We start from the raw sequence: 25830 nt of genomic DNA, 5'->3' as shown, positions 1-25830 counted from the left end.
ATTCTATAGGTAAACTAAGTCAGGCTACAGATTAAACTACATTTAGGAGGCAGCTAGGTAGCATAGTAGATAGAGCCAGGATTGAAATCAAAAGATTCTGGGTTCAAATGTAGCCTTGGACACTTTCTAGCTGTGTGACTCTGGGCAAGTCACTTTTCTAGTGCTTGCTGCTCTTCTGTCTTAGAAAAATGAAGGTAAGAGTTAAAAAAAAAAACAAAAAACTCCCAACACATTTAGAGCTTCTACAAATAGGCTAATTGAAAGGGAGAATTTACTTGTTGCCAAAGAGTAGAGATTCTTCCTCTAGCTTCTTACTTAAGGAATGTTTAGGCTTTAAATAAATTTTCACATCTCATGGGACAGGTTTTGATCATATTAACCAAAGGTGAGGATAATATTAACCAAAACTTGCAGAAGGAATGGAAATTTGTAAAAATCCCATTAGAAGAGACTAGGAAAAAGAGAATCATGTAGAAATATCCTTTATCCTATATAATCAATCCATCCCCTACAACTGCTGCCAAAATTATCTTCCTAAAGCCTAGGTCCAACCATGCCACTCCTCTACTCAGGAAACTTCAGTAGCTCCCTATTATCTCTAAAATATAAAGTGCTTATGTTGATTTTAAAGAGCAACAGCTTCCCTTTGCAGACACTTCACAATACTCTCATTGAGACACACTGGCCTCTTTCCTATTCCTTAGATTTTGTGTTCTATCCCACCTCTGTGATAGTCTGCATAAACAGTTGACTATTGATAAAAAATGTACTCCCTCCTCACCTTCCCTGCTTAGCATCCTTAGCTTCCCACAAGGCATAGCTCAAGTGCACCAGCCCCTTCCTACAGAAAGCCCTTCATTATCTCTCTAGATGTTAGTGTTCTCTCTCCTCAAATAATTTTACACTTATCAATGTAAGATAGACTATAAGCAGAAGATGGGACACTTGATGGCAGACAGAGATAGACATTTCTGAACATGTCTAACTGGAACTGATAGAATCTGAATACAGATTGAAGCACACATTCTTCACTTTATTTCTCCCATGAATTTTTCTCAAGCGGAAGTGATATGTGTCTTCTTTCATAATATAACAAACTCGGAAATATGTATTGTATGATAATGCATGTACAACCTATATCATATTACCTGCCATCTTGGGGGGGGGTGCAGTGAGAGGGAGGGAAAGAACATGGATTATAAAATGTCAGAAAACTATTTTTAAAAATTGTATTGACATGAAAAAAAATAAAAATTTAAATAGTTTTTAAAACAAAGAAGAAAACAATTATTAAACATTATATGAGCATATAATCTAGGCAAAATCAATTTTTTTAAAAAGAGACAAACAGAACAGCTTTGAAATTAACATGTTGAATTTATTGTACTTTAAAAAAATAAGTGCAATCCATAGACAATAGAGATTAGTGTTTTCATGTACAATATTTTTTTGTTTTGTGGGAAGGAAGGAGGGAAGAAAGGAAGGAGGGAAGGAAGGAAGGAAGGAAGGAAGGAAGGAAGGAAGGAAGGAAGGAAGGAAGGAAGGAAGGAAGGAAGGAAGGAAGGAAGGAAGGAAGGAAGGAAGGAAGGAAGGAAGGAAGGAAGGAAGGAGGGAGTGGAAGCAGAAATTGGAAAAGAGGAAGGAAAAAGGATATGGAGAAAAGAGAAGAGGGTAGACAAAGATGTGTTGGGCTGGGATAATGTGAACAATCTGAATGGCCTGAAGATCACTAATTACTCAATAAGAGCGGTTCCTGACCTCCTCAGAAGCTTTCATATTCCTCAGGCATAATGTCAAGCTGTGGGTTCATCCCCTTCCTGCCTCACCAATATGTACCTAGGGGTTTAGGTTCCTTTTATTATCCCTAAAACCACCACACACAGGGGCAAAAAGTACTGAGTAACCAAGAATATCCTCTCCAATATCAAACAGAGGGAAATAAGTTTAAAAGTAGAGATTTCCTAGGCAAATCATCTGTCCTGTGCAGATTCTGGGCATCAAAGAATGAGTTTTCCCTCTTTCTTATGGTCATAAAGCATAGGAAACTTGGCACGTTGGTCCCCCAAATTTGAGAGTCAACATCATCTTCATAATTCAATTCCCCAATGCCCATTCCTGACCTTTCCTTCTTGACCAGTGCATATTGGGCAATCAGTAGCTTAGAAGTTCTTGGCGTACTAAACTGAGGAGGTCTTAACCTCCTCTAGATATAATTATCTGTCTCATTAAAAATGGGCAGTGAATTTAATAAAACCAATTAAAACGAAAGGGCCAGAGACACTGGGGGATTTAAAGGGAGACCTGGGGAACTCTGACAGCATTGGGACCTATCTTCATTCAACAGACAGTGCTTAGATCTGTCCCACCTCCATTCCCAAAGGAAATCTACCCAAACCATAACAGGAATTAAACCCAATAAACATTTTTTAGCTAGATTAAGAGGGGAGCTAGATGGTACATTAGATAAAAGTATTGGACTTGGAGTTAGAAAGATCTGAGTTAAAATCTAGCTTCAGGGGCAGCTAGGTGGGTCAGAGAATAGAGAGTCAGACCTAGAGATGGGAGGTCCTGGGTTCAAATATATCCTCAGACACTTTCTAGCTGTATGACCCTAGTCAAATAGCTTAACACCAACTGCCTAGCCCTTACTGATCATCTGTCTTAGAACCAATACTTAGAATTGATTCTAAGAGAAGATAAGATTAAAAAAAATTTTTTTAGCCTCAGATACTAGCTGTATAATAAATCACTTAACTTCTTCTTAGCCTTAGTTTCCTCACCTGTAAAATGGAGAGAGTAATAAAATCTACTTCACAGAGTTGTTGGGGGGATCAAATAAGACAGCATGTGAAGCACTTTGTAAACTTAAAAGCACTATATAAATACTATTATTATTAAACCTATATGATACTGTATTTAGCAGATAGACTACAGGGATATTGGACAGTAAGGCATTTTCTTCCTCATTCTTTACCTCTCACAGTCTAGGAAGAAGAAATAAGGGCTTCCCCATAAAGTTGCCAAGGCAACAGCAGACTCTGCACCCATCACAATGGTGGTGAGTCTGTAGTAGGACAAAGAAGAGTAGACTTAAGCACTAAGGTTGTTTGAAGGAATAAAAAGAGTTGGACAGGGAAAATGAATCAGAAGGCTCTCTGGGTGAAAAGTATTCAACTTCAACAACCCCCACTTTCTCAAAGCTAAGAGAAAGAGAAAAAAGTAGCAGGGGGAAATCACTAAAAGAGATGCAAAAATTGAGAACCAGAGGGTCTGACAGACTTGCCTTAATGTGACATGCTGTGTGTAAGTCAGCTTTAAATCAAGGTATCCTCATACCCAACCTGGGGCTTGGCTCTCCATCAGTTATCTCTTCTACTCTCTCTTTGTTCCTATCTGTCTCTTTTAATTTTCTGTTTCTCCCTCTACTTTCTGGCTTCCTCTTTCTCTCTTGCTAGTTCCTCCCAAGCACTTGGGTGCACAAAGCTGAAAACAGATTGGTTTTGATCACACTGGAGGATGCAGTATGCATGCAGAGGATGCACAGGAGAAAGTCTGCACAAACATATGAAGGTAGAGTTCCTCTCTTCATTATCACCAACACTTGATTATGCCTCAATACTGCTTAACCAATAAATATCAATTGACTTTTACAAAGGCATATTTACTGTGAAAATATAGGGACTACCTCTGCAATATGGAAAATTCACCTTAAACTTTTTGGTCCTCCTACCAGAAAAGTCTGATTTTCTTCTTTTTCTCTAATGGAGTGTACAAAATTTAGGTTAAATATTTGTTCATAGGCTCTATGTAGAACAATGTTAAGATATCTCTACATTTTTAGCTTTTCTGCTGGCTTTTGTGTTCTTTTCACAAACTTTCACCTTTTATTTATTTTAACTTATAAAAGAAATTGTATATGTTTGTGGTATTAAACGATTATGTTGAAAGTACAAAATACTATATACATATTAAAAACAAATATAGGAGGCAGGAGACAGAATGTTGAATTCTATAAACAGTTCTATGAAACCTGACCTCTATGGAGACTGTTAGAAGACCTGGGGCCTTCCTCAATCAAGGATAGCATTACCTGGGATTAATGCAAAGGTTAAACCAGAAAGGAAGCCAGCCCAGAGAATTTCTAGACCTGTCATATATTTATAGGCAAGACTATGACCCTCAGAAGGCTGTGCTGATCTAGAGTCCTAAACTCTCAGACAGGCATACTCTCTAGGCCAGTGATGTGAACCTTTTAGAGACCAATTACCCAAATGCAAATCTCACATCACATGTGAGCTGCCCTCTTACCCCCAGACAATGGAGGAAGTGCTCCCATTGGGTTGCTGGGCAGAGGGGCAGGTGAAGGGAGAAATGTCCTCAGGCATGGGTGGAGAGGGGAAAGGGAGCAGCTCCTTCCAGCATGCATGCCATAGGTTCACCAACATGGTTCTAGGCTAACCAGAGGATTCTTGGATTTGGGTCTCAAAACCAGGTCTTTCAGGAGTAAGAAAACCTAAATTTGAATCTAGCTTCAGGACTTGTGAACCTTGGACAAGTTATAGAATTTTTCTGTACTTGTTTCCTCACATTTCCTCCAAACTTTAATATTTTCTCAGAGTAATATCTCCTCAAGGGCTAATTCCTCAACTCCTATTTGCATTGGCAGGCTGGGGCCCCAGAAGACAACTGACTCTCCTTGGGGTTCTGGGGGTAACTTTAAGGGACTAGAGTTATTGGTACTACTGCTCAAGAGCCTCTCGTTGATTATGATTCAGACTTAATTAGCTTTTATTTTATTTGCATCTCTCTGATTATAAGAAATTTAGAACACTTTTTCATGTGCTTATTAATAGTTTTGATTTCTTTAACTGAAAATTGCCTATTCATGTCCCTTGCCCATTATCAATTGGAGAATGGCTTGATTTTTTGTACAATTGATTTAGCTCTTTATAAATTTGAGTAATTAGACCTTTATCAGAAGTTTTTGTTATGAAGATTGTTTCCCAATTTGTTGCTTCCCTTCTAATTTTGGATGCATTAGTTTTGTTTGTACACAAACTTTTTAATTTGATGTAATCAAAATTATTGATTTTATATTTTGTGATTTTTTCTAACTCTTGCTTGGTTTTAAAGTCTTTCCTTTCCCAAAGATCTGACATGTATACTATTCTGTGTTCACCTAATTTACTTATAGTTTCCTTCTTTATATTCAAGTTATTCACCCATTCTGAGTTTATCTTGGTGTAAGGTGTGAGATGTTGATCCAAACCTAATCTCTCTCATGCTGTCTTCCAATTTTCCCAGCAGTTTTTATCAAATAATGGATTTTGGTCCCAAAAGCTGGGATCTTTGGGCTTATCATAGACTGTCTTGCTGAGGTCACTTACCCCAAGTCTATTCCACTGATCCTCTTTTCTGTCTCTTAACCAGTACCAAATTGTTTTGATGACCTCTGCTTTTGATATCTGGGACTACAAGGCCTCCTTCCTTTGCATTTTTTCAAGATTTTTCTGGATATTCTTGATCTTTTGTTCTTCCAAATGAACTTTGTTATGTTTTTTTTCTAATTCAGTAAAAAAGTTTTTTGGTAGTTCAATGGTATGGCACTAAATAAGTAAATTAAATTGGGTAGGATGGTCATTTTTATTATGTTAACTTGTCCTACCCACGAGCAATCGATGTTTTTCCAGTTGTTTAGATTTCATTAGTTTTTAGGGTTGGGTATAGAGGCTGGATCTGTGATTTCAATGGTAGAGGAACTCCCCAGATGAGGAAACTCTCTCTACCAATGATGGCCAGTCTTTTCTTAGCAACTTATATTCTTAGAGGTTTGCCTACGGAACTGAGAGGTTAAGTGAACTTGTTCAGGGTCAAACACCAGTCATGTGTCAGAGGAGGACAGAACTTAAACTCAGGTCTTCTTGACTTGTTAAGGCCAGCTTTCTCAACACCACTCTCTTCTGGGATATTTACTAAGCAGGTATAGAAAGAACAATTGTTATAAAAACAATTGTCCCCAAAATGGGGGCACATTCTTCTGTTGCATAAACAGGATTCTGAGAAAGCATGGACTCTAGAAGCTCTTTTCTCCCTTTCTGAAGTCCTCTTTAGCTATAGTTCTCTGCCAGGCTCAGAGGGCCAGGGAATAGGCAAGGACCCACTAAAGAGATTTTCCATTTTGAATACCCTACTTAACAGATCCACTGAAGGAAAAATAAGCATTTTTTCTCTTTGGTTTTAGAAGATAATTGGACAGTTTGTTTTCTAGTGTGTTCCCTGTGAAAGTCAGACCAGTTCTTTTAAGATGACCTTTGCTTGTTTGAATGAAAAAAGTATTCATATCTGTTGTTTTACTGAATCCATTAGGTAGTGTAGTGGGCTCTGGCTCACTCTTGTGGAGCAGAGCTGGCCAAATCAGTTCTTCAGAGTTCCAGGGGGTAATCCTGAGGGATTGAGGAGTCTCTTTGCTAGTGCCCTCAACTCAAGCCCCTGCTGGCTATGTTCCACCATTCTTAGGAGCCAATTATTCCTGACCTAGTTCCATTTAATCACTTAACATCTATTAGCTTTTATAAAGAGATGTTTACCTCCAAAAAAGCAGCCAAACTATCGTACAAACATTTCCCCCATCATTTCCAGGGCATATTCTTCTCCTTACCATCTCACTCTCCAGATGGGATGTAGACTTCTAACTTAGCTCGGTTCCTACAAAGCATTGGTTCTACCAAGTACAAGTTCAGGTGCAATATCACTGCTAGATGAGTCCTACGCTTGCCTGTCAATGGCTTGGGCGCAAAGGCTCACTTCTTGCTTCTCAGGACATTGCTACAGAGCTGGTCCCAAGCCCCATCTCTGGAACAAAGGATTGTCAACGAGCCTTCTGGCCTCTCAAACTCATGGGGTCAGAGTCTGTACTCTCTTCACCTATTGTTTGACTTTTCTTTTTGAAGAGGATCAATGACACCACAGGGTGAAGTCTTGACTCAATTGTGAATGGCTTTAAATGAGACAGAATTGCAGTCATCGGCTTCACTCTCTCTCCTAGGGTCATCTATGTCCAGTGGCAAGAAAAAAATCAGGTCAACCGTCAATGGCCGGTGAGGGAGTGGGTGACCTTGGTCTTTTTGATGTCTGACCAAGCTGTAGGCATTCCACAGCATGTTTTAGCCACCTTCCTAGCCATTCAAGCATATTCTCAATCTCATCCACTCTTTTTACCAGGAGAAGTCTTCACGTGCTTGGGGTAGACTTCTCTCTAAGTCACTGATGGGTTTGAGGCTTGTCAGGTACCCTCAACCTGGTTTAGCCAGCCTGGATAGACTGAATACTGTACGTTCTACAGCTTCTTGGAGGTGAAAGTCAGTGGCAGGTAGACACTAAAGGTGGATAAGCAGCTCTAAAATGAGCTCAGCCAGACCCAGAGAAGGGAGGTCCTGGGTTCAAATCTAGCCTCAGACACTTCCCAGTTGTGTGACCCAGGGCAAGTCACTTGACCCCCATTGACCTTACCCCTCTTCTGCCTTGGAACCAATACACAGTAATAATCCTAAGACATAAGATAAGGGTTTAGAAAATAAAATAAAATAAAATGAGCTCAGCTGTCCTCATACCAGAGGTCTCCTCTGCTCTCCCCAAATACCCCATTCCCTTTACCTAAAGTAAAAAACTGAGGCCCATTTCTCAGAGCCAGGTGGCCTTGATGAAGAGAAGGCCCCTTTCCAACAAGGTCTCTCACCAGATACTGTAAACAGAGACACCTAATGACCAGAGGAGAAATGGCTGAAGCCCACACTGGTCTTTTTGGGAAGATTGCCCCACTACCAGCCATGTAACCAACTGAGAAAAGCTCTTCTCAACCCCACCGCTAACAAACCAGAGCCAGTTACCAAAAGTCTCTGCATGCTCCCTTTCTCTGCAAGGTACCCCCTTTATCTGGCATTGAGACTCTCTTGGGATTCTGCAAGCGCTTCACATTTCCATGGGAAGCTGCAGCAGCTGAGAAAGCGGATGGGGTCTTCACATGTGCCAGACTCCCATTACATTTACAAGTATGGAGGCTGATAGGAGAGGCATGGATTTTGTATCCCTGAAATACTTGTGCTAGCGGTTCACCTGGAATATTTATGAGAGCTCATAAATATTCATTTCCCCCTTTAAGCAGGCCTAGATTACTTCTCTTATTGAAAAATGAGCCCAGGCAGCTTGACTGAGATCCTTCCGGACTTCGGGGTTTTAGGACAAGTTTTGCCTGATGTCCTAAAAACCCTGAGTCATTAACCCCGAGTGCTTAATCCCTTATGGGAGCTCCTCATCTCTTTGGGACTTTTCTGGGTTGTTTTATTTTAAGTGAAACCTGCTTGTTTCTAGTGAAGAGTGAATTGGGAATTCCTTTTGTCCTGGCAGGGATCTTTGGGGGAAATTTCAGGTGTTCCATAGTAAAGGGGCATAGAGGAATTTTTGTCCAGGGGATTGTCTTATGTGTGAAAGCATATTTTGGTGTAGAAAGGGACACCTGGAGATTTATTGGCCAGATGCCCAGCTGGATTACCCTATATCCTAAAAAGAATCATGGAAGTTTTGAGGGATAAGGGAGTGACTCCAGGTGCGTAATCCCTGTGGAGAGAGTCCTGCATGGTCTGGGAACTCAGAGGAACTAGGCTTTTTCTCTTGGGAAGGGGAGGTGCCTTAATTATTTTTTTTTTTACTATTCTTTTTGCATTGAAGAAAGACCTTCTGCAATTAATAATACAAATGGTAACTCAAGTGAATTTTATAACAAGATGCCTCTTTCTTAAGTCCTATCACCATTTGTTTGAAAATATCGGAAGAATATTAATTTCCTGATTATCAACTTTCACATAGACTTTTTCTTACCCTAGGGACTTGGTGAGGCACAATGATGGACCCTTCTCAAATCACTAAAGAGGTTTCCAAGATTTGGAACTACAGACTTCTCAAAAAGCATTTGCACAAAACCATCATGGGATTTTAAAAAAGCAGTGTGATTTCAAATATTCCGTTGATTTGCAAATACAGAAAGGGTTTCACTGGGGATGGGGTAAGGGTGGAGGTTTTCATTTGACTCATTCTAATTAAAGTCATCTTTGAAGACCCAGCCATCTAGATTTAAACAATCAATCAAAGGTAAACTAAGTGTAAATGTATTTAATTAATTTGAAAGGATTATAGAGGTTTTGAGTCACTGGATGAAAGCATATAATACCACAGAGACATCTATGATTGGTTAAGGGGAATCAGTTTCTGTCTATGTATAAAATAACTTGTACAAAAACTGCAAGTTCATTCAGAGCCAATCAATTCAGTGGTTTCCTACTGACCAGCTAGCAGCCCTGACAATTGCAAAATATGGGAAGATCTGAAGTTCTTATCAGCAATGGTAGCAATGTCTACTAGAGCCAGTATCAGGGTCTCCAGTGACTGAAACTGCCATAAGGCTCTTCTGCCTTGGAACCACTTCACAATATTGATTCCAAGATGTAAGGTAAGGCTTAAAAAAAAAGAAGGTATAGAAGGGCACCGATTCTCAAAGCCAAAAAGAGAGCTACATTTACAGGGTACTCCAATGAGGGCTTCACAAAAGGAGAAAAAGACTTTCACTAACCAGAAGCTGAGTTTACCTTTCCGTGGCTACATGCTCTCTAAGTTTGAGCTTCCTCTACTCAGGGATCTTGTGTGTGAAAGAGTAGTGTGTATCCCCCAGTTGGAGAGGGTTGTTTTTATAACAACTGTTCTTCCTATAACTGCTTATTAAATCCTGCTAAAAGTTCATTAGATCTGGCTGATAATAAGTGGAGAGTACACTGGTAGGGGCTCATAAGTACTAGTACTAGAAACCCCAGCTCTTTAGGCTTACCCCTCAAACCATGCAATGAGTAGTAGTCAGCACCCCTCTGAGGAATTTGGACCGCCAAAATGAGTGATTATTGGGAAAGTATCTTTGGAATGGGTACTACACTTGATTTTACTATTCTGTCTAGCTCTCATGCTCTATTTTTCCTTATTTTCTTTGCTAAATTCTTAGAAAGATGAGTCTCTACTCATCATTTTCCCTTTTCCTTTTGCCTCATTTGTTTTTTCTTTTTAAATATCCCTATCAATATTAAGTATCAATTGGGGATAGGCAATTGGGGTAAAGTGACTTGCTCAGGGTCACAGAGTTAAGATAGTTAGAAAATTCTTGAACCCCTAAAACTATATTACCCCAAATTCCTTTCTGTATTACCTAGAATCCTTTTCCTGCATCCTCACATTTATGATTATATTTAAGTGTGCTGTGACTCCTCCCACCCTCTTTTACTCCCAACCAGGCTGGGTTCAGGTAGTTCTTTTACTTTAGTTATTATTAATAAAACTTTATAAAATACAATACTTAATTATTGAATATTAATTTTAAAACTCACAGGAAGCATCTGAGGTCAAATTTGAACCCAGGACTTCTCTAGACCTGGCTCTCTATCCACAGGGCCACCTAGCTATCCCTGCCTCATTCTTTAAATCCTTAAAATCTGGCTGAAATTGTTTTCTCAACTCACTAATGACCTCTTTTTTTTTTAATTTTATAGTATTTTATTTGATCATTTCCATGCATTATTCATTAAAGACAAAGATCATTTTCTTTTCCTCCCTCCCACCCCCCGTAGCAGACGCGCGATTCCACTGGGTATCACATGTGTTCTTGATTCGAACCCATTGCCATGTTGTTAATATTTGCATTAGAGTGTTCGTTTAGAGTCTCTCCTCTGTCATGTCCCCTCAGCCACTGTAGTCAGGCAGTTGCTTTTCCTCCGTGTTTCTACTCCCTCAGTTTATCCTCTGCTTATGGATAGTGTTTTTTCTCCTAGATCCCTGCAGATTGTTCAGGGACATTACACCGCCACTAATGGAGAAGTCCATTACGTTTCACTAATGACCTCTTAGTTGCTAAATCCAAAGGCTTCTCAATCCTATTCTCCTGGATCGTTCTGCAGCATTTGACAATGAATCAGTTCCTCTATTGAATATCCTCTCTACCCTCTGACTCCTTCTGTACCTTTGTCCTCTCTGAGTTCTTCTGTTTGCCCCTTCTTGGTTTCCTTCATCATCTATTTTTCCACATTATCCAAGTATGAATATTCCTTTTTTTTTAACCCTTACTGTCTGTCTTAGAAATGTATATTGGTTCCAAGGGAGATGAGTGGTAAAGGCTAAGCAATGGGGGTTAAGTGTCTTGCCCAGGGTCATACAGCTAGGAAGTGTCTAATATCAAATTTGAACCCAGGACCTTCTGCCTCTAGGACTGGCTCTCAATCCACAAGCCATCTAGCTGCCCCCACTGTGGGCATTCCTTATGATTCTATCCTAAGCCCTTTTGTCTTCATGTATTCTCTCCTCAGTGATCTCATCTATTCCCATGGCTTTAATTATCACCTCTAAATAGATAGCTCCTAAATCTATATGCAGTCTTAACAATAATTTCACAGAATTTCAAACATGGCAGAGACCTTAGAAGCCATTCATGTCAATCTTTAAACAAAAGAATTCCCACTACGGTTTACTTGATAAATTACCATCCAGCTTCTGCTTAAGGGGACAACCCACTACCCCTCCAGGCAGCCCATTCCCCCTGTGAAGAGCTTTAATTATTAGGAAGTTTTTCCCTTTCATCAGGTAGAAGTTTACTTCTCTAACTTCTACCCTTCATTCCTTGCTCGCCTCTCTGGGATCAAGCTGACCACTTGATGAACCCTCAAATACCTGAAGGCAAGCATTAAACCATTCCCCAGTGCTAGTCTTCTTGGATCCAAGCCAAGCATTTCCAGTTTCTTCAACTTCTCACAGGGGGACTTTTCCCTTCACAGCTGCTTACTCTCCTCAGGATACCCTCCTGCTAATAAGTCCTAAAACATGGCACCAAGAAATGCACACAATACTCTGGATTTACTTTCAGAGAATTTTCTAAAAAATCCTTCCCAACTCTCTTAGAATCAGTCCTGTGTATTGGTTCCAAGGCAGAAGAGTGGTAAGGGCTAGGCAATGGGGGCCAAGTAACTTGCCCAGGGTCACACAGCTGGGAAGTGTCTGAGGGCAGATTTGAACCTAGGACCTCCCATCTCTAGGCCTGACTCTCAATCCACTGAGCCACCCAGCTGCCCCCAATCATACCTTTTTAAAAGGCTTAGTTGGTAAATTTATTTAGTTGGTCTCTCTGGGAGTAGCTAACAGGAATCACTAGTTCTACCCTTACCCTCTCCCTTTTGGAAATATTTTTTAAAGGAGCCTTGGTTGATTTATGTAATCTAGCCCCACTGTCCTGGAGGAAGATGGGAAAGGGAGAGACAAAGAGGAAAAAGTAGCACTCTTCCACTCTGAATCCCAAGATGAAGCAGAAAGTAGTAGGGGGTATTGTTATCTCCATTTTAGAGTTGAGAAAACTGAGGCTGAGAGAGGTTAAGTGACTTGCCCAGATTCACAAAGCTATTAAGTATCTGAGGCTGGATTTGAGCTCAGGCATGCTTGACTCAAACATCCTTTCCATTGCACTGCCTACATGCCTAGCTTTAATATTTTCAATCAAGGGCTAGGATAATATCTCCATCAGCCAGTTACTTGAGAATGGGTCCCTCAAAGAGAGGAGGTTATAAGCATCATCTACTGGAGGATGATTGGACATCAGAGAGTAAGTGCATCATTAGAATGAGGGCCAATAGCATTGAGGGGATGCTCATTAGTTGGGAAATGACTGAACAAATTGCAGTATATGACTGTGATAGAATATTATTAGGTGATTTAAAAAAAAGCAATGATGACTAGGAGAACTGCAGAAAAACTTAAATGAACTGATGCAGAGTGAAGTGAGCAGAACCAGGAGAACATTGTACATAGTAACAGCAAAACTGTACGATGAACAACTGTGACTGACTGATATTCTCAGCAATACAGTGATCTAAGACAATTCCAAAGGGCTCATGATGAAAATATCCACTTTCAGAGAAAGAACTGATGAAGTCTAAATATAAATTGAAAACATTTTTTAAAACTTTCTTTATTTTTCTTGTTTTGTGGTGGAGTTTTTTGGTCTGTGTTTTCATTCTCGATATGACTAATATGGAAATATGTTTTGCATGACTACATATGTATAATTTATATAAAATTACTTTCTTAGGGAGGAGAGGAAGGAGAGAATTTAGAATGCAAAAGTTTTAAAAATAAATGTGAAAAATCATTGTTATATGTACATAACTGGGGAAACATTTTTTTAAGGTAGAGGACCAATAGAGGCTGTAGAAGACTTTGACACTTCAGGATGGTAGAAGAGTGGCCAGAGGAGAGTGACTGTTGAAAGAATAACATAGCACAGGAAAAAAGAATTTAAACAGAAGCATCTGCGTAGAGAAAAAAATCTACCTGCCAGGGTTCAATTTACTGCCTCCTTTCACCATGCTTTTATGCAGGCCATCCCCAATGCCCAGAATGCATTCCTTCTTCACATCTGCCTTTCAGGATCCTCCTCTTCTTTCAAGGCTCAGCTCAGATGTTTCTTTGTCTCAGGAAGCCTTCAGCCTTCCTTGATCATCCCATATCATGTTCACACCCTCCTTACACATTCCTAGGGTACTAAGTCTTGATTGTCCCCCATCCAATTCCTTGCCCCATCACAACCAATTTTTCTGTGAATATCCAGTTTGTCCCTAATATAATATAAGCATCCTAAGGGCAGGGGCTGTGGAATTTTTCATCATTGTATTTTCAGTGGCTAATATAGGATAGCAGGTGCTCAGTCAGTTTAAGATGAATTTCATGTGTAAAGTGAAGATGATGGTCTCAAGGATCTCTCAGGTTTGTTCCAGCTTTAAATAATAAGATTGTATAATCCTGTGACTCATTAGCCTTCTGTCTTTCCAGCATCCTTCACTCAGACACTCTGCTTATTGCTGTGCTGTGTCCCTGCCACTCTCTAGTCTTTAATTCTGGACCCTTAACCTCCTAATTTCATCCTTCCTGGACCTCCCCAAAGGCTCAATGAATCAAAGTACTTACTAGCTGTGTGACCCTGGTCCAGTCACTTAACCCCTGTTTGCCTCAGTTTCCTCATCTGTAAAATGAGCTGGAGAAGGAAATGGCAAACCAATCCAGTGTCTTTGCCAAGAAAACTCTAAAATAAGGTCATGAAGTGTCAGTCCTGACTAAGCAACAAAAAAGAGTAAAGGAAGTGTAGAAGACATCAGAAAATTCTGAGTGCCAGGTGGGACTCATTTGATGAGAACAATGGAATAGAATGGGTAGAGGGTCAGAAGAATACAAGGGAATAAGTATATCATAGTGGAGACCCAAGTCCCAGGAAATGTATGTTCACAGTAAGAGCTCCAGTTTGAGATATATAGATATATGTGTACATAATCTCATATAAGTTATTTCTATTTGCCCTGAGATTTCACTGATGTATGTAGGGTAGTGATATCAAACTCACATAGAAACTGGGATCACTAAACTATACAAAAGGATCCTGTAGGCTGATACTTTTTAAAAACCCTTACCTTCTGTTTTAGAATAGATACTAAGTATTGGTTCTAAGGTAAGAGAGAGGTAAGGGCTAGGCAATTGGGGCTCAAAAACTTGCCCAGGGTCACAAAGTTAGGAAGTATCTGAGAGTAGATTTAAAACCATTAATTTAGAAAACCACATGTTAACATTATCTGTGTTCTATTGAATTTTTGTTTATTTTGTTAACTATCCCCCAGTGACATTTTTAACTGGTTGAGGCTGCACTCAGAAGTGTTGCAGTTGCAATGTGAGCCAGTGAGATTTGCATTTGGCACCTCTGATATAGGAAACTCCTCTGAGATTAAATTCCCTCAAACCAGATCTTTGTTGTTCCATTTTTTAAATATTTATTTATTTTAAAATATTTTTCCATGGTTACATGATTCATGCTTTTCCCCACCCTTCTCCCTCCCTCCCTCTGCCCCGCCCCAGAGCTGACAAGCAATTCCATTGGGTTATACATGTATTTTCACTCAAAACCTATTTCCATATTATTCATTTTTGTGATAATCTTTTAAAACCAAAACCGCAAATCATATGTCCATATAAACAGATGAAAAATCATAAGTTTTTCTTCTGTATCAAACCAGATATTTGTAAAGCACTTGTAGGCACTTATTCCCTTCCCTCACTTCCCTCCCTATCCTTTATCAAAGCAGAATAGTCATTGTTCTGCCTTGTACCATTTTAGAGTTAACAGGAGGCAAATGACTTGCTTAGGCTCGTAGAGCCAATAGATCACATCTCAGAGCAGGACTTGAACTCAGGTCTTCCTGATTGCAGAGACCTGGCTCTATACTCACTACCTCACAAGGCCTATTTTGATGAAAGGTATTCATGGGGTCTCAAAAGCCTTAGTGCAATTTTAAGCTATTAAGGCTTCAAGTTTAAGATATTAAAGCTTAAATTGCACCAAGACTTCAGAACGCTGTATATGTTAAATGAAACTACTCTACAAGAACTCTTAGTAGGGGCAGAGTGTAAGTGACTGATGTCATGGACTGGTTTTTTTAATTGTTTTGTTTTGGTTTTGTTTTTTGTCATTGTCTATTCATCCCCTCGAGGACATTCTGACTGGTAAATAGTCTTTTTGATTGCTTGATTAAGGCATGATTTAACCTGGAGAAAAATAAATCCCACAAGGTCCTGGCAATCCCTTGAATTCGGAAGCTGGTAAAAGAAAGTGGAATGGGTCTAAACTAAAATGCAGCTGGAAGAATTTCAGGGAACTCTCAGATGGAAGAGCCAAGAGATGTTCTCTAGTTAACACAAATCATGGCTTCCTTTTCTGTATTTTTTTTTTTAAGGAGAGGATGGAGATGCCCTGAGCTACCCAGGAGAGCTTGTGGATAGCTCCTCCTCGTAAAGATGGGGGAGATGTAGGAAAAGACTCGTGGGGTCCTTCCAGACCGAGATGGAAGATTAAAAGGAGAAAGCCAGTTTTCCCCAAGCCCTCAACACCTCCCTGGTCCAGACTCTTTGTCGGAGAAAGGAGGGGATGTGGTAAGACACGGTTGGCAGCCCTTCAGTCACTCCTTCCCAATCCCCCCTCCCCTTGCATTAGAGAGATACTGCATTAATTGCCATGGCAACAAACAGGAGCAGGCAACCTTCGGGCCTCTTTGGGGATTGGGGCCCCAGCCCGGAGGCCTCTCATGTAAATGAGCCTGAGATGGCTAGATGAGTCATAGAGCATTCAGCTAACTGAGGACAGGGGGCAGGGGTTGGGGTCCCCAGGACCAAGGATGATCGATCGGCACAGGCTGAGGACAGGAATTGGCTGATCCATCCCGCCCCATCTCCTCTGTCCAGCACAAACCTCCCCCCTCACCAGCCCTGTCACCTGCCCTAATGATGGACCTTTCTCGCCTAAGAGAGAGCACTCCCTTCCTCCACACTGCTCCCTCCTGCCCCCCAGTCCCCAGAAAAGACTTAAATTTTTAAGCCTTCCATTGAGGACTAAGCACAAATGCTAGGCTATTTTATAAAATCATCCAGTCCAGGCCTATCTCCAAGGGAGGGGAGAAGAGCAATACCAAAAGTCCTGGGTTTGTTTTCTCCTTTGGCTGTGTGATCTGAAGCCAGCATCCTCACCACCGTCACCAGCTGAAGCCCAAGGCTAAGACAGCAGGAAACGGGAAATGGGATGCCTTTGGTGACCTGGTGGCTTGGGAGGGCAACAGGGATGAGGAGGGATAAAAAAATGAAAACCTTGATCCACTGGAGACCCCCTCTTGGTGCTTTTCCCATGGAGGAGCTGCTATCTAGAACTCTCCCCTTTTCCTGTAAAATGAGGATAATGATGGTATCTACTTCCTGAGGATGAATGAAAAAATAACAGCACAGTGTCTGGCACATAGTAGGGGCTGTAAAAATGTTAGTGATCATTGTTATTAAAGTGCCAGTGAAGGTCTTTATTAGAAGTGCCTGGACAACTGCTTGTCCAGGATGTTATAAATTTCTATTCCAATAGGGTTGGACTAGACAGCCTTTAAAGTCTCTTCCACACTTCTGTGACTTTTCCTTTATGTTTTCTATAATTTAATTATATTAATTATTATATTAATATACAATTATAAAAATAAATAATAAAATTTTATCATAATAATAGGCATTGCTAGCATCTAAATAGAGCCTTAAGATTTTCAAAGCACTTTTATGTTACTTTATTTGGTGCTCACCACAACCTGGTGAGGTGCTGTTATTATTCCCATTTTACAACTGAGGCAAGCAGAAGTTGAGTGACTTGCTCAGCATCACAACTCTGAGGCAGGATTCAAACTCTGTACCAACTGGACCAGCCCTGGGCCACTCCTCCTTCTGCACAGACTCCCAATCTGTAGCGTTTCATCAGAGGAAAATGAGGGAAAGGGGAATTCTGAGGCAACTCGGGTCTAATAGACTCAAAAGCTTGGGGGGGGTCTTGCAGTCTCCTGATGAAGATGGCCAAGGAGCGCCCCCTCCTGGCCATTTTGGGTGAGAACCAAACTTTGGACCAGGAAGGGATGTAGTGTTGTGAATCCCATCATCAAGCTCCTCACATCTACTTCCAGAGATCTGGAGTCGTCCAGCCATACCAAGCTGAGCTCTGGGCTGTGTCTGGCCCCAGTCCTTGCTAGACCTGGACCCTTGCCTTGGATGCTTACTAGCTGTGTAACCTTGGTCAAAGTCTTAGCTCCAGTTTCCTCATCTGTAAAATGGGAATAATAATGGTCCCTAACTCCATACGGTTATGATGAGAATCCAATGAGATGGCATGTAAATGTAATTGTGTCCAGGGGAAGGAGAAGGACCCTGCCTTGTTAGTCCTTTTGCAACAACAAAAAAGCTGCCCTGGGACCTGGCCCCTCCAGTGTCCTAATTTGTCTTCTAATATCCCAGGAAAAAAACAATATTCAGGGGAAAGTAATAAAAGAAAAGCAAGATCAGTATCCTCAGAAAAAAGAGAGGATGTGTTGGCATATTCAATGAATCATGGAAGAGTGGAGGAGTGGGGAGTAACTCTGTGCCTGCCAAACTTGGGAAGAGGTAGGAGGGGGCCTGTTCATCTTCTGGTCCTCCCCCATCCCTCACTGAGCAGCATCTGAAAGTTACCATTGGCAGAACCAATCAGGCCCAGCAAAGGAGAGTTCAAAGCCCACGCCCATCAGTTGCCCTTCCTAGGTCCCTCCCACACTGTCTGCCAGTTCTTCCTTAGTCTGAAATAAATATATCTCATTCATTCATTCACATATCAAGCATTTAGTAAACACCGACTACATGCCAGACACTGTGCTGGGCACAAAGGGTACAAAGGCAAAAATGAAACATCTTAGTGTACTCTCAATTTGGGTGGACTGATTCTTTTCTAATAGCTACAGGGAGGGTGAAAGAATTGTCAGAGGGTTGGGGAAGGGTTTGGAAGGAGAGAAATCTTTGGGCCTGCTGAGGAATTCATAGAAAAAGCAATGCTGAAAGAAGAAAAAGAAAGAAAAGAAAAGAAATGCTAAGGAAGAATAGCCCAGGGTTGGTCTGTCCTTGGTCCAATCCAACCTAAGGATCTTGACATGTCATCCCTCAAAGAGGGCTTCATTATGAAGGAGATCAGAGGGAAGGTTTGGAATTTGCCTGAGAATTTGGAAGAAAACATTCTCTGACAGGCTGGGACAGAGTAGGAAAACCGGGTTTATTTCTTCTTCTCCTCAACCATTGCCATGAAAGAAAGAAAGGGAGAAAGGGAAAAAGAAAGGAAGAAAGGAAGGATGGAAGAAAGAAAGAAAGAAAGAAAGAAAGAAAGAAAGAAAGAAAGAAAGAAAGAAAGAAAGAAAGAAAGAAAGAAAGAAAGAAAGAAAGAAAGAAAGAAAGAAAGAAAGAAAGAAAGAAAGAAAGAAAGAAAGAAAGAAAGAAAGAAAGAAAGAGAAAAAGAAATAGAGAGAGAGAGAAAGAAAGAAAAAGAAATAGAGAGAGAGAGAGAGAAAGAAAAAGAAATAGAGAGAGAGAAAGAGAGAGAGAGAGAGGAAGGAAGGAAGGAAGGAAGAAAGGAAGGAAGGAAGGAAGGAAGGAAGGAAGGAAGGAAGGAAGGAAGGAAGGAAGGAAGGAAGGAAGGAAGGAAGGAAGGAAGGTGGGAGGGAGGGGGGGAGAGAGGGAAGGAGATAAAGAGGGAGAGGGGGAGGGAGAAAGGGAGGGAAAGAGAAAGAGAGAGGAGGGAGAAAGGGAGGGAAAGAGAAAGAGAGAGGAGGGAGAGAGAGAAGAGAGAAAGGAGAGAGAGGAGGGGGAGGAGGAGAGGGAGAAGAGAGGGGAGGAAATAGAGGGAGGGGGAGGAAGAGAGAGTGGGAGAAGAAGGGGGGAGGAAATAGAGAGGGAGAGGAGAGAGTAAGGGTGAGGGAATTGGAGAGGGAGAAGAAGGAGAGAGGGAGAGAGGGGAGAGAGAGAAAATATCTAAGATTTTAGCAACCTGTCTGGAAAGGGTGGAAAGGTGGAAATCAGACCATCTGACCTCACATAGACACACACACACACACACACACACACCCCTGTAACTGCTCCATCCAGGACCTCCCTGACCAGAATCTTTCCTGGCCCTCTCCTCCTCTTAATGCCCACAGGGACCTTGGGAAGCCCCAGACACTATTATTCCAAGTTCCCTCACCTGGAAAGATGGATATGCACTCAGAATGCAGAGAGACAATAATGAATTCACCCACATGCCAACATCCCACTTCTATTAACTCTTCGGCCTGAATAATTTATTTAAATCATCGAGGATGGAGGCCAGGAAGAGAGCAAGAATTCCGGGAGGAGATGGGGGATAAACCAGCCTCACTCAGGGAAATAAATCTCCATGTTCAAACCTGGCCCAGGGTGGGTAAGGGAAATCCCCTCCCCAGGAGAGAGAGAGACTGTTTTGATGCAAGGCAGAAAACCCAGCATTTCTGATTACATCAGGGCTCCTCTGAGGGAGTCAGGCCCTGTTTTATTATATTTCTTTCTTTTTCCAATATAGTAGCTGAGTCAGTGTGGCCTTGGAGTAGGGAGACCCCGGATCAAGTCTCTGTGATTCAGACAAATCACTTCACATCACAGGGCCTCGGGCAACACCAAGGCTTTACATCCCCAGACAGTTGCTGTCTGCATTGGCAGAGGGAGTTTCCTCACTGGGGAGTTTGCTATAACAAGGAGATGGCCCATTCCTCCTCCTCCCCAGTGGTTCTATGCACTTGGCAAGACACTGGAAAGAGACAAAAGCATGACACAACCTGCAGGGCCTTTCCAGTCCCAGCTCAAGAAGCCTTTCCTGATCCCCTCTTCATTCCAGTGCCTTCCCCTTTTGATTATCTCTAAGTTATCTTGTCTCTAACTCCTTTATTATTTTTTATTGGGGGGGGGCAATCTTCAGTTTTATTTGTTTATTTACCCATTCATTTATTTATTTAATTTTACCAAGTAGCTCCTTTATATGCAATTGTTGGTCAGGTGTCTTCCCTCATTAGACTTCGAGCTCCTAGAGGGCAGAGACTGTTGTCTTCTTTGCCCAGTGTCTGTCATGGAGTAGGCCCATAAGGAATGTTTGCTGAGAGGTAGCTGGGTGGCTCAGAGGATAGAGATCCAGACCTGGAGTTGGGAGGATCTGGATTAAAATGTGACCTCAAATACATATAGATAGCTATATGGCCTTGCTCAAGTCACTTAACCCCCAATTACCTAGCCATTAGAGCTCTTTTACCTTAGGAGGTATTCAGAAGATGAGGGTTAAAAAAAAGAAAGAAAAAAGAAATGATTGCTGGCTTGACATGTCAGGCCTTCTTTTATAGGAGAGATTGCATGTCCCCTACTAACAATCTACTTTTCCCTGCAGAGTAAACAAGTACTCCAAAACATTTTCAGATCCAGTCCCTCATTTTACCTTCATCATAATCCTGTGAGGTAGAAGCAATGTTATTCTACCCAGTCCTAATGGGGAAGACTGAGGTGGAGACATCATCAAGGTCACAGGGCTGATGAAGGTCGGAGCTGGGATTAAACCCCAAATTTCCAGAAATCTCACCCCCTGGTCACTTCCCCTCTCAGCTCCTGCCCCAGGCTGTCCTGATTCCAGCTGGTGGAGTTTGAAAATACCTGGGATGTGGAGGGAGTATGGAAAAAGCTCACGCTTCTGAGGGCTCCCAGATCAAAGAAGGCTGCAGACAGCAGATGGACTTGGATAAGCTACAGGGAGGCTGGGCTCAGGGAGAACATGTATCCCACCTGTTTGGGGAGAGAACATGGCAGCAATCTAGCCCCGATAAAGCATGGCTTAGGCCAATTTACAATCTGGGTCTCTCTGGCACCTACTTCCCTGGCAGTCCCATATGCATATATACATTTGCTCTTCCGGCGGAATTGTTTCATTCTGGTTATGTCAGTCCCAAAATGTGCCAACAGATTTGTTGATCTGGGAATGAGGGACCTTTGGGGGCAGAGGATGTGGGGAGAGAAGAATACTGAAATCTCTGCTTTATTCCAACAACAGGTCAGGGAAGATGGAAGACACAGACCATACACAGATTTTCTGTTCCAGCAAAGAGGGGGGAGGGAACCCCACAGCTTCAGCCCTAAAGCCAGAATGGAACCAATGGAGAAAAAGGAGGACACCAAGGTCTTGGCTAACCAGCCAGTTTGTTAGTCTAGAATGTGGGTAACCATCTGGTCTATCAACCCCTGGAATGGGGAGAAAAATCAGTGGCTTTTCCCATTCACCAATGGGATGAAGTGGCCAGATTTTTCCTCTTTAATGAACTGATTCCCTCCTTTAACTCCAAGTTAGTTCTAGGTCTCTTGAGATCAAGATGGAACACACACACACACACACACACACACACACACACACACACACACAGTACTTAGTAGCATGGAATTGATGGAATTGACCTCCTTTTCTCCAGGATGGGTCCATGGGAATTTCAATTGAAAGCATCTTCTAGTTAGTGAAACTAATGGGCATTTATCTGGGCTCTCCTGTATTCTCAAGGAAATCAGAGGCCAGGGCCAGGGCAGGGAAGTATGGCAAATCCATCCGGTGCAGAACATGTTTCCCAATTTAATATCCCAGCTGCCCTCACCTAGAGGAGCACCCATTTCCAGCAATTCAACCCCTCACTACTCCTCTATACAAGCTGCCTCTTCCCTCTGGAAACCAGAACCTCACAATTTCAAAAAAGCAATTCAAAGTACTGGTAGCAGTTAGATAGGAGTGAACCAATCCCCTTCCTCCCCTGGGTCTTTCCCAATAGTCTCTCTTTGATTTAAAAATGGTCCTTATGCGGAGGAGAAAATGACTACAGAGTTCGATGTAGTAGCAACATTCATAGAGTGCTGGATTTGGAGTTAAGAATCCCATCTCTGATGCTTTTCCAGTTCTGTTATCACAAGCAAATAATTGAATCTCTCAGCCTCAGTTTTCCCTATCTGCAAAATGGGGATAATAGTGCCTATTGCTCAGCACAAAACCCACCTCACAGGTTTGTTATTAGACAAAGGAGATAACATATATAAAACACATCACAGGCCTTAAAATGCCATATAAGCATCACTTATTGTTCAATAGTTGTTGGACTGTAGAGATGGCCACAGGATAAAGTATGGACTTTGGGGAGAGGTGGCATCAAGAATGGGAGGCAAGGAAGACAGAATTTAAAAATTCAAGGAGCTGATCCAGGAAAGAGGGCAGGTGATCAGGATCTTGATAGTCCAATTGGGACAATAAGAAGATAAATATCTGAAGGGCTGTGAGATCATGCTATGATAAAAGGATCTTTTGGGCTAAGCATGATCGTGCATGCCTGTAGTCCCTGCAGCTGGGGAGGGTAAGGCTGGTATATCTCTTGCACTCAGAAGCTCTGAGGTATAGTAGAGCTAAAGCCCATTGGATGTTCCCACTAAATCCAGCACCAACATGGTGAGAGTCTCCAAGAGTAGAGGCTTTCTATATTGCCTAAGGAGGGGCAAAGCAGCCCAGATGGGAAAAGCAGAGCTGGTTACAGCTTCAGCGCTGGTCGATATTGGGGATTGGCCCATGAGAGACTGCTTGGGTACAGATAGCCTGAAGAGAAGACTTGGAGATGATAGATGTCTTCAAGCATTGAAGAACTGTCTTATAGAAAGATTAGACTTCTGCTGTTCTGTCCCAGAGTACAGAACAAAGGATATAAGGATATAGGAGTGGTGGAGAGCTGAATTCAGGCTTAAGTTAAGGTTATCCCAAAGCAGAATGGACTGCCTTGGACTTGGGCATCATGGGAGGGCTTTGGGCAAATGGATGGATGGCCTCCTGTCAAGGAGGTTGAAGGGGGAATTCTTGTTCTAGTATGGATTGAATTAGATGGCCTCCAAGGCCCCTTCCAATTCTAGGATTCTGTGATGCACTCCAGAGTTCTTCCCCAGAACAGATACAGGCGAGATAGATCATTCTTAGATCTACTTCAACCAAAGTGATAGTTAATCATGTTTCCAACAAGCTATCTGGCCAGACTCAGGCCCTAATCTCCCGTCTAGACACTGCTTCTCCAGCCGAGTCCTGGAGTCCTGGCACTGACTCCAGGACAACTTTACTTATCTAAACGCAACCATTAATGAGCCTGATTAGTGGCGCCCCATGCCAGGCTGTTAATGGGCCAGGGACATTAAGCATAAATGCTTTTTCAGATGTCTGGATGAGCAGAGTGCAAAGAAGAAGCAAATATTTTAATAGCAAGGAATGAGAATGAAGGTCTGAAGAAAACAACTATTTGGGGGTACAATGTTTCTTGCTTCAAATTTCAGTCCTAATTTACTTCAGTTGCTATTACCTTAGCCCAGATCTAGCTGTCACCTGCGGCATGGGCTACTCTGATTGGTGGAGCTCCTCTGAAGGTCATTCTATTCATGCAGACTCTAGGGAGGGCAGCCCCTCGCCTGGCCCATACAAAATCTAGGAAAGGATTGGGGACTGGAAGGAGGAATCCCACACTTCTCAAAGAGATGTCAAGAGGAGGAGATTTCTAAGTCTATTGGCCGAAATGCTAACTCTGGGAGTCAAATATTTCTTGGTATCCAATCTGAATATTACAAGTTGCAACTTGAGCCTCTCCTTTCCTTTATTTAGGGGATGGAGGAAGGAGGTCAAAATAAATGGGAATAAAGACAACTCAGGCACATGGGGAAGAGGGGTAGGTTAGGAGACAAAAGAGGGAAGAGGGTGAGAAACTGGGAGAAAAGGGGGGAAATTTTTCTGTAGAAGGGAAGTTAGCCCCAGTAGCTACAGAGGTGGCCTTGGCATCTCTTTCCTTATAAATATCAGGGCAGTATCTAAGTAGCCCAGCAGAGAATAGACTAGGGAAAAATCACTGTGACCTTTTCCATTTTGCCCACAGCAGGAGAGGATAATAGAGCCATCCTTTAGGTAATTTATTTCTGCTACTGCTCAAATAGTCCAACCCTGGCCCACACAATCCTCACTTCTAAAGTCACCATCATCTATTTATTCTCCACCTCAGTCTCATCTCTTCCTCCTTTTCCTGTTTCTCCCAGTAAAGTGAATAGTCTGGTCCAGATCCCTTTATCAATCAATCAGTTGGTCAGCCAATCAACAAGCATTTCTTTTCTTTCTTAGAATCTAAGGCAGAAGAGCAGTAGGGGCTAGGTAACTGGGATTAAGTGACTTGCTCAGGGTGAGCTCATATTTGAACTCAGATCCTCCTGACTCCACGCATGGTTCTCTATCCACTGAGCCATCCAGCTGCTCCCAACAAGCATTTATTAAGCATTTACTATGTGCCAAGCACTATAGTAAGCACAAGATAAACAAATGAAACAAATGCTTTCAAGATCACATCCTTTTTTTTTTAACCCTTACTCTCTGTTTTAATAACAGCTCTAAGATAGAAGGACAAGGGCTAGATAAATGGGGTTAAGCGACTTGCCCAGGGTCACACTGCTAAAAAGTGTCTGAGGCCAGATTTGAACCTAGGACCTCCTGTCTCTAGGCCTGGCTCTCAATCCACTGAACTACCCAGCTGCCCCCATCCCCTGTATTTTTTTTTTAAACCCTTACCTTCCATCTTGGAGTCAATACTGTGCATTGGTTCCAAGGCAGAAGAGTGGTAAGGGCTAAGCAATGGGGGTCAAGTGACTTGCCCAGGGTCACACAGCTGGGAAGTGTCTGAGGTCAGATTTGAACCCAGGACCTCCCATCTCTAGGCCTGGCTCTCAATCCACTAAGCTACCCAGCTGCCCCCATCCCCCATATATTTTTGAAAGTTATGTGATCCAAATTGTCTCCTTCCCTTCTTCCCTCCCTGCTCCCAAAGCCGACAAAGCAATTCAGCCTGGGTTATACATGTATTATCAATATGCTTTAAAGTTTAAAAATTTCTCTCCTCCCCCTTCCTCCCACAGTAACCCTGTGAGGTGGATGGTACAAGTATTATTCATGCCCAGTTTACAGAGGAAGATACAAAGTTCTGGAAACGATAAATGACTCGAATGCAGTTAGTTAGTGTCCGAGCTGAGATTCAAACCCAAGTCTCCTGACTCCAAATACACTGCTCTTAAGGGAGCTCCCAGATGTAAAGAGTAATGAGGCAGGTTCTGTCTTCACAGTGAAACCCCCAGAGAAGACTCACAAGAGAAGTGGCTGCCTTCTGTTCTCGGAGATCTTTGGGGAAGGAGATGTCCCAGCCACCCTTGGTTGCTCCTTTCCGTGCCCCCTAGAGTCTAACCTTCATCCCTCAGGCTGAAATGCCAAACCATTTTTGTCTGAGGACACAGAAGCATCCAGATAGAGAACCTGGACCC

The 25830-nt window shown here is 42.0% G+C and overlaps 1 long non-coding RNA gene across 4 annotated transcripts; it reads left to right on the top strand.

Moving 5' to 3' along the window:
- The first annotated feature begins 3079 nt into the window (after positions 1-3079).
- Positions 3080-24995, top strand: LOC103101161 (uncharacterized). Of its 4 annotated transcripts, none has more exons than XR_457683.3 (4): positions 3080-3324; positions 3456-3570; positions 15849-16044; positions 20876-21484. It is a non-coding gene; the product is annotated as an uncharacterized LOC103101161 (long non-coding RNA). The 4 variants fall into 4 exon arrangements; XR_001626875.2 differs by having other exon boundaries at positions 21088-21482; XR_008915112.1 differs by lacking the exon at positions 20876-21484 and adding an exon at positions 21530-24995 and having other exon boundaries at positions 3081-3303.
- Positions 24996-25830: the final 835 nt, after the last annotated feature.

Source organism: Monodelphis domestica, chromosome 1 (assembly GCF_027887165.1).
Source record: "Monodelphis domestica isolate mMonDom1 chromosome 1, mMonDom1.pri, whole genome shotgun sequence".
NCBI classification, from domain to species: domain Eukaryota; kingdom Metazoa; phylum Chordata; class Mammalia; order Didelphimorphia; family Didelphidae; genus Monodelphis; species Monodelphis domestica.
Note: the sequence above shows the minus strand (reverse complement) of the source record. Positions and strands in the feature narration are given on the sequence as shown.